Below are 18,419 nucleotides of genomic sequence, written 5' to 3'. Positions count from 1 at the left end.
CTCCAGTGGAATTATATAAAGGTGGCCACGATATCATAATAGCCCTACAGCAGCAGCTTATAAAATAAATATGGATACAGAAGTCCCTTCCCAGTGATTGGAATATTGGAATACTTTGCACCATACACAAAAAGGGTGATATCTTTGAATGCTCTAACTATCGAGGAATTACGCTCCTAAATGCAGCGTATAAAATATTCTCCAATATACTATGCCATCGTATGGCACCATATGCAGAGCGAATAATAGGACAATACCAGACTGGTTTCAGAGGTGGTAAATCAACAATTCATCAGATTTCAACCCTAAGACAAATTCTAGAGAAAACACTGGAATACGGTGTAGACACGCACCACATATTTATAGACTACAAGGCAGCCTACGACTCTGTAAATAGAAGAGAATTGTTTAGAGCAATGATAGACCTAGGAGTACCAAATCAGTTGGTAAGTTTAACCAAACTAACCCTTGAAAAAGTTGAATGCAAAGTACGAATCCAGGGGGAACTCTCTGAACCTTTTAAAACAAATAACGGGCTACGTCAGGGAGACCCACTCTCCTGTATACTATTCAATCTAGCTCTGGAAAAAGTAATACGTACGTCACAAATTACCACTACCGGTTCAATATATAACAAATCTGTGCAAATCTTAGCATACGCTGATGATATCAATATTGTTGGGAGAACGGAAAACGCAGCACGAGAGGCGTACGTAGCATTAAAGGAAGCGACTACAAAAATGGGTTTAATAATAAACACCAACAAAACAAAATACATGAAAATAGGTACGCAACCACAAACACTACGGCTACTTGTTATAGAAAATGACGTCATCGAAGCAGTTAACGAATTTGTATACCTGGGAACGCTCGTCAATACTGAAAATGACACTACCGCAGAGATAAACCGCAGAATTTGCACGGCTAATAGATGCTATTTTGGGCTTAATCCCCTTTTTAAATCTACAGTTATATCAAGAAATACAAAAGTAAAACTCTACAAAACAGTAATACGCCCAGTCCTAACATATGGTTCAGAAACCTGGACTTTAACAAAAAGCAATGAAAACATGTTAGGATGTTTCGAAAGAAAAATACTAAGGCGCATCTATGGAGCGGTAAATGAAAATGGTGTCTGGAGAAGACGATACAACTTCGAACTCTATAGGATATACCAGGAACCAGATATCGTAAAACACATAAAGATAGGACGTCTGAGGTGGGTAGGCCATGTAATGCGGATGGAGCAAACCGACCCAGCTAGAAAAACGCTCCTTGATAGACCTATTGGTCAAAGAAGAAGAGGAAGACCCAGAACAAGATTCCTAGATAACATCGATGAAGACATGAGAAATATGGAAATATGTGCTTGGCGGAGGAAGGCGATGGATAGGGACGACTGGAGAAAAATTCTTGGGGAGGCTAGGACCCACACAGGGTTGTAAAGCCAAAATGAATGAATGAATGCAATTTAATGTAAATTAGAGGTTTCTATCGATAATTTCCCACCTCTACTACTTTCATCTCTTTTTATTTCACAACGTATTATGTTTTCTATCTTTTGCGTTATTTTGCCGGTTCTTAAGGCACTCATCACTGTATAAAAATACAATTATAATTTCAGTATAGATGTGTACGCTGTGAGCTCAGCTGAACGTTTGCGTCCAAATCAAATCGCAGTTGATTCCAGCGCACACCGTCGATGTACACGACTATCGCACTGCAGTGCGCGCAGCTCAGCAGAACCTAACAAACCGTTTTATCATAAGCTACGGTTTGTTAGAACAGTGCGCAGCGCACAGCATACACGTACAGCAGAATCTGTTGTACTCGACTCACGTCAGTTTTGGGTGAGTCGGTTTGTTAGATTAGTTGGCATACATTAATTCTGTCGCGCTCAAAACAAGTTTAAAAATTAGTTTCACATTTATTCTCTCAAAGGTTGTACGTTTAAAAAAAATGAATTCTCGCGAACTTAATGCAATAATTATATTAATTCAAGAAGAGGAGGAAGAAGAAGAGTTGATAACGTTAAATTTAAATAAAAGAAATAAAAATGTAAACGAAATTTTTTCATGTCTTAATACAGAAGGTGCTTTCAAATTAACAGTCGAAAGAAGATTGTTTCAAAACAAGGAAAAATTTCGAGAATATTTTAGACTTTCCAAGGATTTATTTGGAACTGTCTTACAATTTGTACTAGATCCACTAGTCTTTTATCTTCCTCGGGAGAAAATTTAGTAGGCATCACTTAATTATTACAATAATAATAACTATATAAAAATACAATTATAATTCGGTTTCTTCCATGTTTGTCGGTCCTGTGCCAGTAATTCCGATTGTCGCACTCCCATTTTCTCTAGATCTTCTTTGACTGCATCTTTCCACCTTTTTCTAGGCCGCCCTACAGACCTTCTTCCCTCTGGCCTTTCCCAGAACACATTGTTAATATGTTTGTGATAAGTTTTATATAATTGATTATTTTTTGCTACACTAATGTTTGTTTTGTTCGATCGATATAGAAAAAGTAACGGTAATCAATTGTTGGTAATTATGTTAAATATTTAATTTATTTACTATTGGCAATTGGTTTTTAAATTATATGTTAATTAATAATTCAATGGCAAAAGTGCAATGATTTAATTAAGTTTGTTTTTAGAGAGCTGCATTTTTGTTGCACGTATGAATTTCAAAATATAGAAACAATTTGTTAAAATGAAAAAATGTTAGTACCTGTATTTAATATGTTTTTTTGTAACGATTTTTGATCCACGTGTTATATATATATATATATATATATATATATATATATATATATATATATATATATATCCAATATAGAATAACAAATAGAATAACTCTTTACAAATTACAGTTTTGTAATTAAAGCAACTATCGTGTTTTTATGGTGATATAGTCTTTATTTAAATAATAATACTTTGAAGAGTTTTAGTGTGGCCGGACAAAAACGAAACAGAAGCGCTATCAGGAACTGCGCCGACATTTTTGAAAAATTCTGCGACACATCAATTTTTTATTAAAGTGGGACACTTTTTTCCGGAATTTTCGATTATTTCACTTTGATCTCCAAGCCAGAATAAGAATTACCCCAACATATTTTAATGATAACGGGGATCAAATAAGATATCATTTTAAAGCCCTTGTAGTTCCCTATATAATAGTTTTTACATTTTTAAATTCGGTGCAATACTTTATTTGATTATTTAAAAAAATATAATTCGAAATTAATATTTTTAGCTGCTTAGTTACTTCTTAGATGATTAAATGTTGACACTGATGACCTTCGGTGCCCTTACAATGATAAAAGTTCTGTTCGAACCATTCTTTCACATTCCGAAGTATTCGCGGAGTGATTCGACAGCATTTGTTAACAATTCGTTGTCGTAAGACGCTGGTGGTGATCTATAGATTTTACTTTTTAGGAGTCCTCACAAAATGTAATTCAGTGGAGACAAATCGGGTGACCGAGGAGGCCATTTAATGCAGCTTCTTCTTAATACGGAACAAATAAAGCATAATGCGGAGGAGCACAGTCCTGTTATAAAACCAAATGATCTTCGTTATACTGTTGATCAGTTTCAATAATATCATTTAAGGCAGGATTAATGACGTCTTCCAGTAATTGTAAATACCAACCCATACATTTATGCATTTTTGCAGTTTCAGTGTATGTATCTCGTTGAAAATCCTGGGGTTTGAATCAGACCATTGTGATTCAAACCCCAGGCAATTGTGACGATTAAAGAGAAATTAAAGAAAAACAGTGGATCGGTCACTGCTCTATTGCTCAATATTTCACAAAACTACAAACGGCGGTCATAATTATCCTCATTAAGTCCCTGCACTAAGTGTATTTTAAATGTATGGAAATTGTTTTTCAAAACAGCCTGGGCGCTAAATAGCTTGATTCCAGATACAGCTGCTAGCGTAATTATCATGGGACATACCTGAACATATCCTAATACTACAACTTCACGAGCTTCATTAACTACAGGCCCTTCAGTTCTCCAAAACTAAAGAATTTCAAAACATAGTTCCTACTGACACGTTTATCTTAATGTCGATTAGTAAATTCCTGAGATGTCATATTGGCACATTTACTGTTTATAAAATACAGCAAAATAATATCTACCCTTTCCAGAATAGATTGGTCATGGTTTTAAACTTTCAGACTGCAGATTAATGCTTACAACTGATATTTACAAGATCATCAATCCTCTAATTGCACGGTATTTATGGGTTCGTATACTGAGTGTGATAAATGTGACAAAAAAGACAAAAACTGTGCGAAGAAAGATTAAAGTCTAAACCATTGGTGTACGTAATCAACTGATTAAGCAGGTAAATACAGTTTATTGTTTAAAATGGATTTATTTTTAAATAAGTAAAATAAAATATTCGACCAAATTTTAAAATTTAAAGACTAATGTAGAGAAAATCACAAGGGCTTTAAAACTATATCTTATTTGACCTCCATTGCTGTTAAAAATCTTGAGTTGATTCTTACATTGGCTTAGGGTTGCAGTAAAATAATCGAAAATAACGAAAATATGTGTCACCCTTTAATTAATAATCAATCTGTCGCTGCAACTAAAATATTGCAGTTCCTGATAATGCCTCTGTTTCGTTCTCGTCAGGCCACCCTGTATATATTAATTAATAATTTAAGTGGCAAAAGTACTATTAACAATAATTTAATTAAGTTTATTTAAGAAAGCTACATGTTTGTCACATGTTTTGATTTTCAAAACATGGAAACAAAATGAAAAAGTTTTGTTAGTACCTGTATTTAATGTTTTTTTGGTTGTAACTTTTTTTTTCCCACGTGTTTCCAATATATAATAACTGTTTACAATTTACATATTTTTAATTAAGGCAACTATCTTGTTTTTTATGGTATCTACTTTAATTAAACTTAAAACCTATAATGTGAAAATATTATCAATAAATCCCGCTTGTTCTTCGAGTTGTTTGTCTTTGGTATCATTTTCTCAGGTTTCGTAGTACTTTTGAGTATAGTCGGCCTATAGTAGCAATCACTGCGATCCGACTATAGTTTCTAGGATCCGTCTTTGTGCTTTCCTTGTGTATTGGAGAGATATACGATTGTCTCCATTCTTCTGGAACTTCTTCTCCGTTTAAGCATCTTTCGAATAATTTTCGGATCATTTCAGACAGTTTTGATGATCCATACCTAATGATATATTTTTAATCTTTCATTTAAGCCTCCCCAATAAAGGCTGATGCTAAGCAAAAACTAGAAATTCACCACAGGCAAGCTGACGTGGCAAAACAACAAATGAGTAAAGATTGCATAGAATCCAGAGGAAACAACTCAGGTATTCGAATGGTTCAATTTGATCTCCAGCAACAGATGTATTTTCCAACATTAACTCATACGCAAATGTATTACAGCCGTCAGCTTGCCCTTATTAATATGGGTATTCATTTAGAAGACGAAGAAAGGGGCATCATGTTCTTCTGGAATGAAACTGTCGGGTAAAGGGGGTCTAACGAGGTAGCTTCTTGTCTGTACAGGTTTTTTACCAGTAGCAACATAGAATTCACTACAGATAAGCAAAAGCTAAATCTCTGGTCAGATAATTGTGGTGCAACAAGGCTTTACTTGTTATGTATCTCGTTTTGATTGCAAAAAGTTTGTTTTCAGAAATTACTCATAAATTTCCTGTGAAAGGACATACCTCGCTTGCATGATAGAGAAAGCAAAGAAGCATGCCAAGCCGCTTATACCAAAAGACCTCATTGAAATTACTGCTAATGCTGGAAAGAAAAATCCGTTCTTAGTATTGAATACTACCACATTTTTTGACTGGATGAATCTAAAGCTAAATGAATAGCTAGAAAGCTAAATAAAGCCCAATTCATGATAAACACTAAAAACTTGCAGATATCTTCGGCTACTATGATTGGAGTAAACTTTGGTGAAGTTTATATGGCTTAAAAATTCAGTAATCAAACCTGAAATCAGTAAGGCGAGCTTTGAGGAGTTGGAAATCGAGATGAAGAAAATTCCTGGGCCATTGTCTACCGAAAAAAATAAAGATATCAAAGCCATGCTACCATATTTAGCAGAAGTAAAAACTTTTTACGAAAACCTTATAAAATTCTGATTTTTAAATTTTTAATTAAAGTTACTTAAGTAAATAAATAAATCTTAGCTTTATTTTCAGTAGTAATATCCCTAGAACATTGATAACAGACGAGATAATTTCATGACAATCGAAAGCTCGTTCCTTGTTAACAGCACGAAGCCGAAGGCTGAGCTCAGCCTTCGGCTTCGTGCTGTTACCAAGCAACGAGCTTGAGAAATTTGTCATGAAATTATGAGGCATTCATCAATGTCCGAGGGATATTCGGCGGATAATTTTTCGAAAAAAAAATCATAATTCAACATAACGAAACATTTATTTATTAAAAGTACAGTTAGTGAAAGTACAATTATTAAAATTTAAGTTAACATTAGATTCGTTGCTGTTCTCTACTATAGAAGATCTATTACCACGCATAATATTTATAATCTTGTTGTGGTGTTCTTGATCGAGATTCAAGTATGGTGTTTGGAAAAGTATCAAGACTGATTTAAATATTTTATTTTTAATATTCAGAATATGAACTTATTTAGTTTTAAATCTTTTATTCAATCATAGTATATTAGCTAAGAATAATATGGCTTTAGTTCATCCTTTAAATTCTCGAACTCAAATTGGCTGATTAATTAAAAGCGAGGCCCAACCACAGACAAAAGGTAAGTGAATCTCATATAGAATTGACAATAAGATATTAAATCTGCCAATTGTTATTTGAATTGCATTTTATTTTACATATCTATTTACGAACATTTGCTATTTTTCGCTAATTTACTTACAAACAAATTATTTCATTTTTTCGTTATTATTATTTATCGATTATCATTTAACCAGCGACCTCGTTAAGTTTTATACAAAACATTTGGTTACTTCGGCCGGATGATAAATAATTATAACTTCAATTCATTTTGTTTCATTAAATTAATTGTTTTTTTTTCTTTTCAATTTAACTTTGATTCGGTCCTTCGGCATTATTTTTAGACTTAATTTACATAATTAAATTTGGTCATATTTACGTAACAATTTTTAAATTTATTTCGACTTTTATAATTTATAATATCAATAGGTACTTTTATATTACACATTTTGAACCGTTTACATCTAGTTTCGTCAGTGCCACCAATCGAACGAAGGTAACTTATCAAGGGAAACATTTATTTATTAAAAGTACAGTTAGTGAAAGTACAATTATTAAAATTTAAGTTAACATTAGATTCGTTGCTATTCTCTACTATAGAAGATCTATTACCACGCATAATATTTATAATCTTGTTGTGGTGTTCTTGATCGAGATTCAAGTATGGTTTTATAGAATTCTGATGGCCATGACCAGTAATTTTTAGCAATTGTTGTTCTTCTACACCACTTTTTGCTAATTCGCTAACAGCAGTTGATCTATTCGAGTGATTTGTTATCTTTTTCTCCTTTACATTCAAGCCAATTGCTTCAGCAGAAGATTTAGTCCATCCATTCATTGTATTTCTTCCAACAGGTACATTATCGTACCATTTGTCAGTTTCATTTTTCCAGTGTCGATTTGGTTTTAAGAACAGTCGTGGTGAGGTAATATTGTCGCCTCGTTTTGATATCAGTTTATGAAAAAGACGTACAGGGCATCTTTGTCTCTCACTATTGATAACCAACCATTTACTACTTGCACAGCTTGTAGAACCACCTTGGCACGTTTTACTGAATACCGGATTGTATTCAATGCGATTTGTTGGAGTGTCATCGTTATTTTTCTCGATTTGAAAAAAATCCACCAGACAAGCAACTGCCTCTCCTCCTCGCCACGCTAATTCTACAGCAGCAATATGGTAAAATTTACGCATAAGACCTTCAAGGGTATTTTCATCCCAAAGCAATATTATTTTGTTAATTTCAGACCAATTTAACGAAACTGAACTAGCCTTACGTTTACATGGATCTGCTTGTAGTTTCTTCCTGATTGCATCGCGGGCATCTCGGGCTGGTTTAAACACTATATTGTTAAACGGGTCAATCATAATATTATAGTCATTATAGTACTTTTCTTGCAATAGTTTGCACGAAACGTTCCACATTGTCTTCACCGTTGCCTCTTTGAATTCGTCCCCGTTTTTCTTTCTCATATTGACGGCCCAATCTTTTAGTATCAACGCCAATTCTTCTAAGCTTCTATGTTCATTCAACTCATATTCTCGTCCGCAGCAAAATTCCATGAATATTCCCCAAATATATTTGTGACTGTAGGTTGTATTTCTGGAAATTTTTTCTTTGATTAGCGCATTTATACTTTGAACATTCTCATTGCCGAAACGTGACATTTTGAAATTTATTTGGATGAAGTTGTCAAACTCGATCGTGTTGTCATAGGGATTGAAAATTGCACTGAATGCAATTATCAGTCTAATGTTGACATGATTGGGTGAAATTGTTCCACATGACACAAAATGACGAAATTTGAATGGTTGTTAGAACAGTCGAAAAATTATCACTATAATTATTGGTAATTGGATCTTTTTCTTTTGACTTTTAAATACAAATAAATATGCACTTACAATGTTATGACTTAAATAAATAATGCCACTTACAACGTTTTGATATCTTAATGTTTTTAAATTAATTAAAGGGTAAACAATTTTATTTCAGTGGACTTCAAATTTGTATGTCAATAGTATTAATTGGACCAAAGTTTATTAATAAAAATATTAAGAATTATTTCATTATTTCTCAATTAAAACAGTTTTTTGTCTCTACTGAAAACTTGGCGCTCCTCCAAAATTTAAGAGGTTATAATTTCTCATAATATAATAATTATTATTATGGGAACCATTTTTTTTTTCTAAATATAATTTTTTTAATACTAAAAAATTTATTTGTTCAAATTTAATAAGAGTATATGGAAAAATTGTTTATGAAAACATTTATTTAATATAATTATATTTTAAATAAATAAATAAATAGATTAATAAATAAATTACAATAAAAAGGCGACTTAAGAAAAGATTTGTACATCCCGTGGTAAAGTATTTTCCACTTAAGAAGGCGGCTTTGCAATTAAATGATGGTAACTTTATTACTAGCGGACCAGATAAGCGGCGATATATTTTACACCACCTTTATGAATAACATTTTACTGCTCTGTTGTTTCAATCAGCACTGCTCAACAAGTTATCGTTTATTGGTTTTAATATTTTATTGCAATAGTACGAGTACGGAATATTTATTTAAACAGTGAATTTATTACATGTTAATTTTTTTTATTTTCTTCTGACGTATCGTATAATGCAGGTTTACCCAATAATCAAAGTTGTGCCTTTACAAGAACATATTTGTAAAATAAGGGGTATCATGTGTCATAATAATTGTAATCTCCTTTATACACACTTTAAAAATTTGTTTAGTAATGTATTTTTTAAATCCACACAATCATTGAAAAATGATTCATGCTATTTAAAAATATCTTTCTGTCATCGACACGTTATGATCAAATTCAAACTTGTCATCATATTATACTTCTGTTTATCATTAAAAATTAATTTATGGTCGTGGGTTGTATTGGTGTTATTTAATAATTTAGCAAAATATCAGCAAAAATCTTAGTTAAAACATTCGAATGGTTTTTGCAATCACAATAAATGCAGTGTTTATGCTTGTTTAGCATTGGCTGTTAAATAATTTGTATTCGATTGTTTCGTCTGTTGTACAACCCTCGTTCTTTTTAGGGAGTAGTAGTTGTATATAAGTACGTATTATTTTTATAGTAGTGTAGTGAAGCGGTACTTTAAAATAAAATGAGTAATTTGGAAGAAAATAAAATACAGTCGAAACATAGAGTGTTATTTTCAGAAGAACGGCGTTTAGTTCTGAAAGTCGAAAGTTATTTCAATTTGGAAAAAAATAATATGGGCCCATTGACATTTATTATGGCAGTTCAGAAACGTACATGCGATGCTTGAGTTATGTCAGAGAGGACATTCCGAAGAATTAGTAAGATGAGTGAGGATGAAATAAATAAAGTAAGCAAAAGGAATTGTCGACATCCAAAAACTTTAGATTTGCACCAGTCAATTAAACTTGCAATTAAAAATATTAGTGCTGTGTTACAAAAAATAAAAGACAAGGAACTGTGTGATATTAGTTTAACATATTTGTGGAGAGTGCTGAAACATTTAGGTTTTCGATATAAAAAGACAAATAATAGACAAATATTGTGTGAACTCTCTGTTGTTTCAAATCGGTGGCATTTTTTAAGAAAATACATCAACAATAAAACGTCTGATAGTCCGAGGCAAGTTTTATTTTTAGATGAAACTTGGATTTTCGCTAAAGGATATATGTCAAATTCATCCTTGCAATATGGCACCACGAAATGTTATTCTTCCAGTCGTTCCGGTAAACGCTTAATTTTTTCGTCCACAAAGAATACAGGTGATTACCATGGAAATATGGATGAAAATATTTTTAAAGAATGGTTTGAAGAAAATTTGTTAAAAAAATTGGAGTGACCATCCATAATAGTGTTGGATAATGCTTCCTACCACTCAAGAGTAGAAGAGAGATTTCCTTCAAGCAGCTGGACAAAAGAAGAAATAAAGTTGTGGCTGACAAAAAAGAAAATTTATCACAGTGACATATTTTTAAAAGTCGATTTACTTCAAAGGTGTGGAGAGCACAAAATTCAAAAGAAATTTGTTACTGGCCAAATGGCTCTTAAATATGGCCATGAAGTTCTTTGACTTCCGCTCTATCATTGAAAATATAATACAATTGAGTTAGTTTGGGGTATAGCCAAAAATTTTTACGATAAACATGCATCCAAAACAACAGATGACGCTAGCGTTCTTAGTTTATGGAAAGAATCTCTAGACCAAAAAAAGGCAGAACAATGGCAAAATTGTATTAGACATATGGAAGACATACTCGTTCAGTCTTTTCAAACCGAGCGAGTTATAGATGAAGTCCGTCCTCTAATTATTTGGATAGACAATTCAGATAGTAATTACTCTGATAGTGAAATATCAGACAGTGAATAGGACAAACCGTTTGCTAAAAATAAGTAAAAAAAAGTGTTTCGGGAATTCAATTCGGACTTTGTGGTGTGTTTTAGTTAAACGATAAAGTACCTTCGGTCTAATTACTTTACTGTATACTCTCAATAGCTTTGGTATTAATTACTGGACTACACGTGTTTAAACATTTTGTTTTGCTGAAAACTCAGCGTGATTTAGTGCCAATTTGTTTCAAGGTTATATTTAATACAACGTCTGCAGAAAGTAAAGTCTTGTATGTATTTTATTCAAATTTGGACATACCAGCAACTTGGCAAGTATTTTCCAATTTAACTGCATGCAAAACCATTCGTATAATTTTCACTCTACGCAAAACAGAGACTTATAGAGACCTTGATGAACATTTGATGTCGACAAATAATTAATGTGTATACATATTATATTCATTTTATTTGCCTTTGATACAGTAAAGTCCAATATTATTACTGAACATAAAATAGAGTAAATTAAATATTTTTACTTTTCAAGCGATCGGAATTAAATATTAACGCCCCACTGTTTGAGGCCCACTGATCATATCTAATTGCATATCGGCCGTCATAGGGCAAAAGGACTTTATTAGCTGCTTTGTTTTGGATAATTTTGCAATGAAAATACTATTATTAATGTACAATAATTATTTTATTGTTTTACCCCAGTTTAAAAAAGAAATACCAAATTGTCTAGATTTTCTGAAGAGCGAGGCTGGCACTTCGGTCGGTTACCCTCACTCCTTTTACTCACAAAATACTCTTTGTTTACAACACTCCGTTTAAAAAATTTTTAATAATATTGTTTGCTAAAAGTTTTGTTAAAAACTTTAACTTTTCTTGTAAAAGATTGATTAGTGTCAGATCTTAATGTTGTTAATTAACGTAACAGTGATTTTTAAAACAAAAAAGGGGCTATCTTGGCCCCTGAGGGCCCCAAAACATTTTTTGGTTGATTAGTGTCAGATCTTAATGTTGTTAATTAACGTAACAGTGATTTTTAAAACAAAAAAGGGGCTATCTTGGCCCCTGAGGTCCCCAAAACATTCTTTGGTTTTAAAAATTGTGTTTTTTAATCAGCTTTCCAAATATTTTTTAGCCGTTTAATTTGAACTAAATTCTGAGTTGTTAAATGTAAATTGTATATGTTTATAAGCTTAAACAGTGCTATTGATTATTTAATCATTGTGTGTACATAAATGTAATTTTTTTAAACTTTTTTTCCATAGGTTCTTAGTATATGCATTAAAGAAGAAAATAAAACCCAGAATAATGAGATCCCATTAGTAAAATTATCTGAAACAGCCTTGTGAGCTCATTTTTCAAAAAATCTTATAAACAAATTAAATTTCGCAAAAATTATTAACCGATCTGGCCCATTTTTTTCACAAAATTTAAACACGATAAGGTTTTTCAAGTTCAAGTACATTTAAACAAATTTTAATAAATAATAAAAAAGTTATTAACAATATTCAAAAACAGCGATTTTGTTGTTCATTTTGCAATAACTTTTTTGTTTATTATCGAATTTTAATTTACCATATCTCATTTTGTGTACTTTTTTTTTAAGTTGTCCGTTGACTTCAAAATCTTTAAATAGACAATTTTGCTCAAGCTATGAGCAAAATAATGAGTTTGACGTTTTGATTGTTTATTTAAAAATATTTCCACTAAAAATTTATGAATCCCTAGGTGAGAGTGTTTTTGTAATATCTCACTTTAATAATCTTACACATTTCAAATGTCAAACCCTATTTTGTAGAAAGTTAAATTATGAAGCCGGGTGGAATATGTGCAGTTATTCCTTCAAAGTTGATGATAATCGCTAGAAGTTGATTTGTTTTGAATTCTGAGGAATTACATGAGCCAATTTATATTAATCAGTTGAGTAATTCTCATTTCTTCCGTGTTTCATACCACCAGAATTTTTAATTTTGGTTTTTCCTAGAATTTCCAGATTTGTTGAATCTTTTAGTTAAAATCCAACCATCACAACCCCTCGTCTTCTCTCGAAAATATAAGAATTCTGTAGTCTTAGGGCGCATGGAGAAAACGTACCTTAGTAAAAAAATCATTTTCGATATTTGGTCTCTTGGTTCAATATTTAAAAAATTAAAAATATATTATTCGTTTTTTAAAAAAATACCGCCCCTGTCTAAAACTACCATTACTACAAAATACATTAAAATTACTTTTAACATTTCTTTTTTAGCGACTACAAATTAACTCGATTCTTTTTGCCGGTCTATGCATTTGCATCACAAATCTAACACAATGGCAAACGTACATATTATCTTTTCTTATCATTAACAATTAAATTGCATGTGGTATTTCCACAAAAAAACTTATTACCTTATTTAAATCCAATTACGAGCACGCAATTTCCAATATTGCACCAATAACCTTCACTTGCACCAACACAGTGACACAAAAAGTGATCGGGGGCAGCCGCCTCTGGGACCCAAACTTTTTGACTGATATCGTCGATTTTCAAATGTTTTCGCGCCGCTTGCCTTGATTTATTTTATATATGTGTATCCACATTGGGAGCATATATGAGCTGATAGTTCCCCACCTGTAAACGTCAGTTTGTCTGATAATAATTGTCGGCATTCCTTGGAGCTCTCTTCTCGAAGTGCATTTTACCTTCGACTCGTATACGGGGTGAATACTAATGGGTCTATTTATTTCGTTTATTGCCGAGAGAATGCCTTGTTTACTTCGACGTTCTTACATAAATTGCCATCAAATTGTGATAGTCTCACCGCAAGGCTGATAATATATACAAATTACATGAAAAATTTAATATGTTTATGTCTAGCTACTTCTCTACACTATCATCTATTTATTAAAATTGTCGTTATAAAATATTTCGTATAGAAATTCTAATCAAAATCTACATTGCATGTAGGTACAGCAGAAATAACGACACTGAAGAAAGAAGAACAACTAAAAATCAGGGAAAGTAAAATTGAACTATGGAAACCAAAAATTTAACGATAATAAACATAGGATATTGTTCTGAAGCTATTTTCTTGTGGCATTTTAAAGTAATTACTATTTTACTGGGAATAAGCCACAATTGAGGTTTAAAATAAGTTTATTGACGTTTCAATCTTCACTTCGGAAATCGTTCTCAAAATACAAACATTAATAAATTTAACAAAATTTGTTTTTTCTACTTGGTGAAAAATTCTTCTAATAATTTAATTTTATCTGACTCATTTATATTAACAATTCAGACATGTATCATACATTTTAAAGTAGACGACTTTAAAATGATATTGCCAATATTGCTGAGTTGCGTTCCTGGGACGACTTGTAAGATAGTTCATTCGATTACATGAAATCAACTTTAACTTGAGAATATCCGTCAGAAAAAAATCATAGCATGTAATTCGTCTTTAAAAAGACAACCACATGCCATGATGACATTAAAATTCTCCTGTTGGCGATTGCTTAGTAAATCATGAGGAAAAAAACTTCCATAATACTATCCCGACATGGTAAGTATTTGATGTGACATTTAGTTTACTCTCAATAAACACCAAATTCTGATTTTATATGTTTGATATTTAAAAAAAATTAATGATGTATCCTCGATATGTTACTGACTTACTAATAGTGGCATTTTCTTTTTACTAACTTCCTGTTTTAATATGGGTAACCAGACCCTACTGCATTCTGCCGAGGAATTTGCGACACAATTAGGCTCATTTAGCATATTTCGAGCCGCTTCTTTGATTTTTGTCTTTTTAGCTCTTTTAGGACTATATTTGAATCATTGCAGTGAACCCTATTTTCATTTTCTCATCCATGTTTATTGATTTGAGATCTATCAAATTCTCTATTTTAAATATAAGATTGATGTTCACTTATTCTAACATTTAATGGCCTTGATGTTTCACCTAAATAAAACTGATCGCATTCACAAGGTATTTTATAAATACAATTCTTTGTTCTTTATTGTTTATTTTTAGGTTTAGTTGTAAATAAAATAGATCTCAATGCGTTTGTTGTTTTGAATGTTGTTGAAATGTTGAATTTATTTCCTATCTTTTTAAGTTTGTCTGATAATCCTTTCATGTTATTGTTATTTTACTTGTATTATTCCTTGTGTAGGCTGTAGTATATAAAGTATATATTATAACATATAAAGAAATTTAACTGGTCTAGCAGGTTCTGTGTTTTGTGATATTGTATCTGGGAACTGTTCTCATAACTGGCTGGTTCTATAGTAAAGTAAAAAAAACTGTTTTATCAGTATTACGCAACAGCCTATTTCAACTGAACCACTGTTCAGTCTTGCTTAGAGTTTGCTCTGCAACTGTAAGGAGTGTTCCTAATGTTTTTCCCAGAACAGCGCATTTGAGTCATTAGGGAAATTTACAAGATTTGAGGAACCACTAACCACCACATTTGGAAGGTCGTTTGTATTTCATAACTATGTGATTTTTGTAATAAGAGAACATGATCTAGGCCTAGGCTATCGAAAGCCTTATATAGGTCTAAAAAAGCATATAGTGTTTTCATCTTTGCCTCTAATTTTTTTAAAAATTTTGATATAAAATCATAGGTAGCTGTCTCAACAGATCTCCCTGGAAGAAAATCTTGCTGCGAACTACTAAAGTTGTTTGTAGTAAAAAAGTTTTAGAGTCTGGAATATATCGCTTTTTCGAATACTTTTGAAAATGGTGGAAGAATGCCTATTGGTCTATAGTTCTTCATCTTAGTAACATCACCTTTTTATGTAGTGGCTTGACACATTGTCAACTTTGAGGAAATTTACCTTGCCTGAAAGAAGCATTAACTATAAAAGAAAGAGGAAGAGAAATCTCTGATGAAACATATTTAATGAAACATGTTTTTTAAGTTATTTATTATAAATAACTTAAAAATTGCATTTCTTTCTCTGAAACCTTAGTTAGAAACATGTAATGATTATTTTGTTAGATATTAATTTAAAAATTTTTTACATGCTTTATTTTCTTTACAGCTCCGACGTTGCATTTGCCATACATTGATTTATTTCGTTAGAAAGCATCTGAGGTTCACCCTCTAAACAGAAATTACCTTAATTTTTGGAATTACCCTTAATCTCTTTTAGTTTCATGTTCGCTATTTTCAATTCGTTCTTTATAATAATTTCGAGATTGAGTGGAAAACATTGTATAACAATTTTCTGAACTACTCGTATATTCATAAAAGCATCCCACTGATAATCTACCTCTAATGCTAAATATTCTATTTTCAATATTATATTTGACTCAAATTTATTTAATTCAGATTTTACCTTTTCAGCAGTATGATCAGATGTATGAGGATTAAATAAAACAGAATCAAATATGTCACGATTTGTAAAAATATTATCTGCACTGGATTTTTTTGCCTTGTACGCTCAAGGTACTCAAGGTGCTCAAAAACATTTTTAATGTGTCTGGCCACCCGTACCCTCTAGCAGCGTATCTAAGTTAAAATCACCAGCCAGAAAAATGATGAAGTCCTTGTCAAATAAATCACAAAGTATTTGGTCTAATTTATTTATTAAAACTTGTGGACCTTCTGTTCGGTAGATGGATAGGATTATAATCTTTTTATTAATTCGCACCTCTGCAGCTCAAACACGGATCTTTCTGATAAACCAGAAATATCTTCCCGGGCTTTTGCAATAAACGTGTCTTTGATGTATACCGCACGGCCACCGTGCACTTGTGAACTCCTTCTACAATATGAAGAGATCAGTTTAAAATTCCTCACATTGTAGTCCCTCAGTTGTTCGTCTGTTTTCCAGTGGTCAGTTAATCAAAGAGCAAAGCATTCATCATGATCTTCTGGATAAAATTAATGGCATCGAGACTTGTTCCTGATTGATTGCGTATTTAAGTTCATAATTTATTTTGGTATGTACCGTAGACGTAGACTGTCTTTTGACACTGGGGTGCCTCTGTACATTCTGAAAATGGTTAAAAATTACACCGTTCGGCCATAATTCTTGCTGCATTAAATGAGGTATTTTTAGTTCTGGAACAGTAATTTTAAGTGAACTTTTGTACTTATCTGTCCTGGTTTTCGTTTTTTCGCAGATAACGTTTTCATTCTATTTTCTTTCTTTTAGGTAGTTAAGTATTTCCTGAGCTTCCGTTTTTGGATTGAAACCTGACAGAAAGATCGCCATATTATGTTTTGTGGCCGAACCAGGATACTTCTAGCATTCTCATTGGTTTTCTGGAGTGGATCTAGTCGTTTAATAAGTGTTGTTTAATAAAAGCTGTTTTTTGGTTTCCCATTTATCATTTTCATCTTCAATCAGCTGACATGACGGTTGTTTGAATTTTATTTATTTCTCTTTACTCCTGTTGTTATTGAAGACTAGAAAAATACAAAGGTATTTCTGAACCAAAATAAGAACTCTGATGTGAAATAAAAATCGAATTAATAATTTGGCGTCTGTAATGAAAATTATTCAGATTTGATTTTGATTCTATTGATATTAATTAAAATAGGAATTTTAGTTAATTTTCAAATATATTTCATAATCATAATATATATAATATATGTATGTCATATAAGATTATTTGATATTATAAAATACCTTATCCTAATCTTGATTTTTGTTCTAGGTAAGACCCGTTTGTAATTTCGTAAAAATACTTTTTGGTAAGTTATTGACTTTTTTACTATTACAATTTTTGCAAAATTATGTACCAAATGTGCAGTTGATCGTTATATGTGACGAGTACACTATTAAACGTGAGTACTGTTCCTTTAAATTCCTAAAATATATAATTTTTTTTGTATATTTCCAATTTCCTTTCAATAAAAAAATCATAAACATCGGACACATTTGCTGACTTCGTTTAGATTTACACATTTAATAATAATAGGTTTATATTGGCCATTTTTATCGTTTGAGTTTATGTTTATATAGTCCATTTCCATCGTATTGATAGCACATTATGTATGCAAATCCCTTAACTGTTGATACGGGTGACTCAATGAAAAATAGATATTTGTCAACAAGTTTACAGAAATATATAGGAAAACAATTTTAAATTGAGTATAACCACCAGGTATAAAGGTTGAAGCAGAATAGAATAAAATAGTTTTGAGGGTTACTCATCCCTAAATAAAGTTGCCAGTATCGGAGTCATGGAGATTAACAGGTACTAATGAATTTGCAAGAAATGTAAGATGTTTATTTTATTGGTTATATATAAAATAATTTATAAATATTTAAATATAATACATAATAAAGATTCACTGCTTTC

At 31.7% G+C, this 18,419-nt stretch overlaps 1 protein-coding gene across 1 annotated transcript in view; it reads right to left on the bottom strand.

Annotated features, from left to right (window-relative positions):
- The window catches only part of LOC140436640 (glucose dehydrogenase [FAD, quinone]-like), a 66,614-nt gene extending 52,873 nt beyond the window's left edge, over positions 1 to 13,741 (bottom strand). Inside the window, exon 1 of the mRNA XM_072525636.1 lies at positions 13,504 to 13,741. The gene's annotated coding sequence lies outside the window, so the exon portion shown is untranslated. The remainder of the gene's footprint in view (positions 1 to 13,503) is intronic.
- Between the last annotated feature and the right edge of the window lie 4,678 nt (positions 13,742 to 18,419).

The sequence above is a fragment of the Diabrotica undecimpunctata genome, chromosome 3 (assembly GCF_040954645.1).
Source record: "Diabrotica undecimpunctata isolate CICGRU chromosome 3, icDiaUnde3, whole genome shotgun sequence".
Lineage (NCBI taxonomy): Eukaryota > Metazoa > Arthropoda > Insecta > Coleoptera > Chrysomelidae > Diabrotica > Diabrotica undecimpunctata.
The sequence above is the reverse complement of the archived record's forward strand: the minus strand, read 5'-3'. Positions and strand labels throughout refer to the sequence as shown.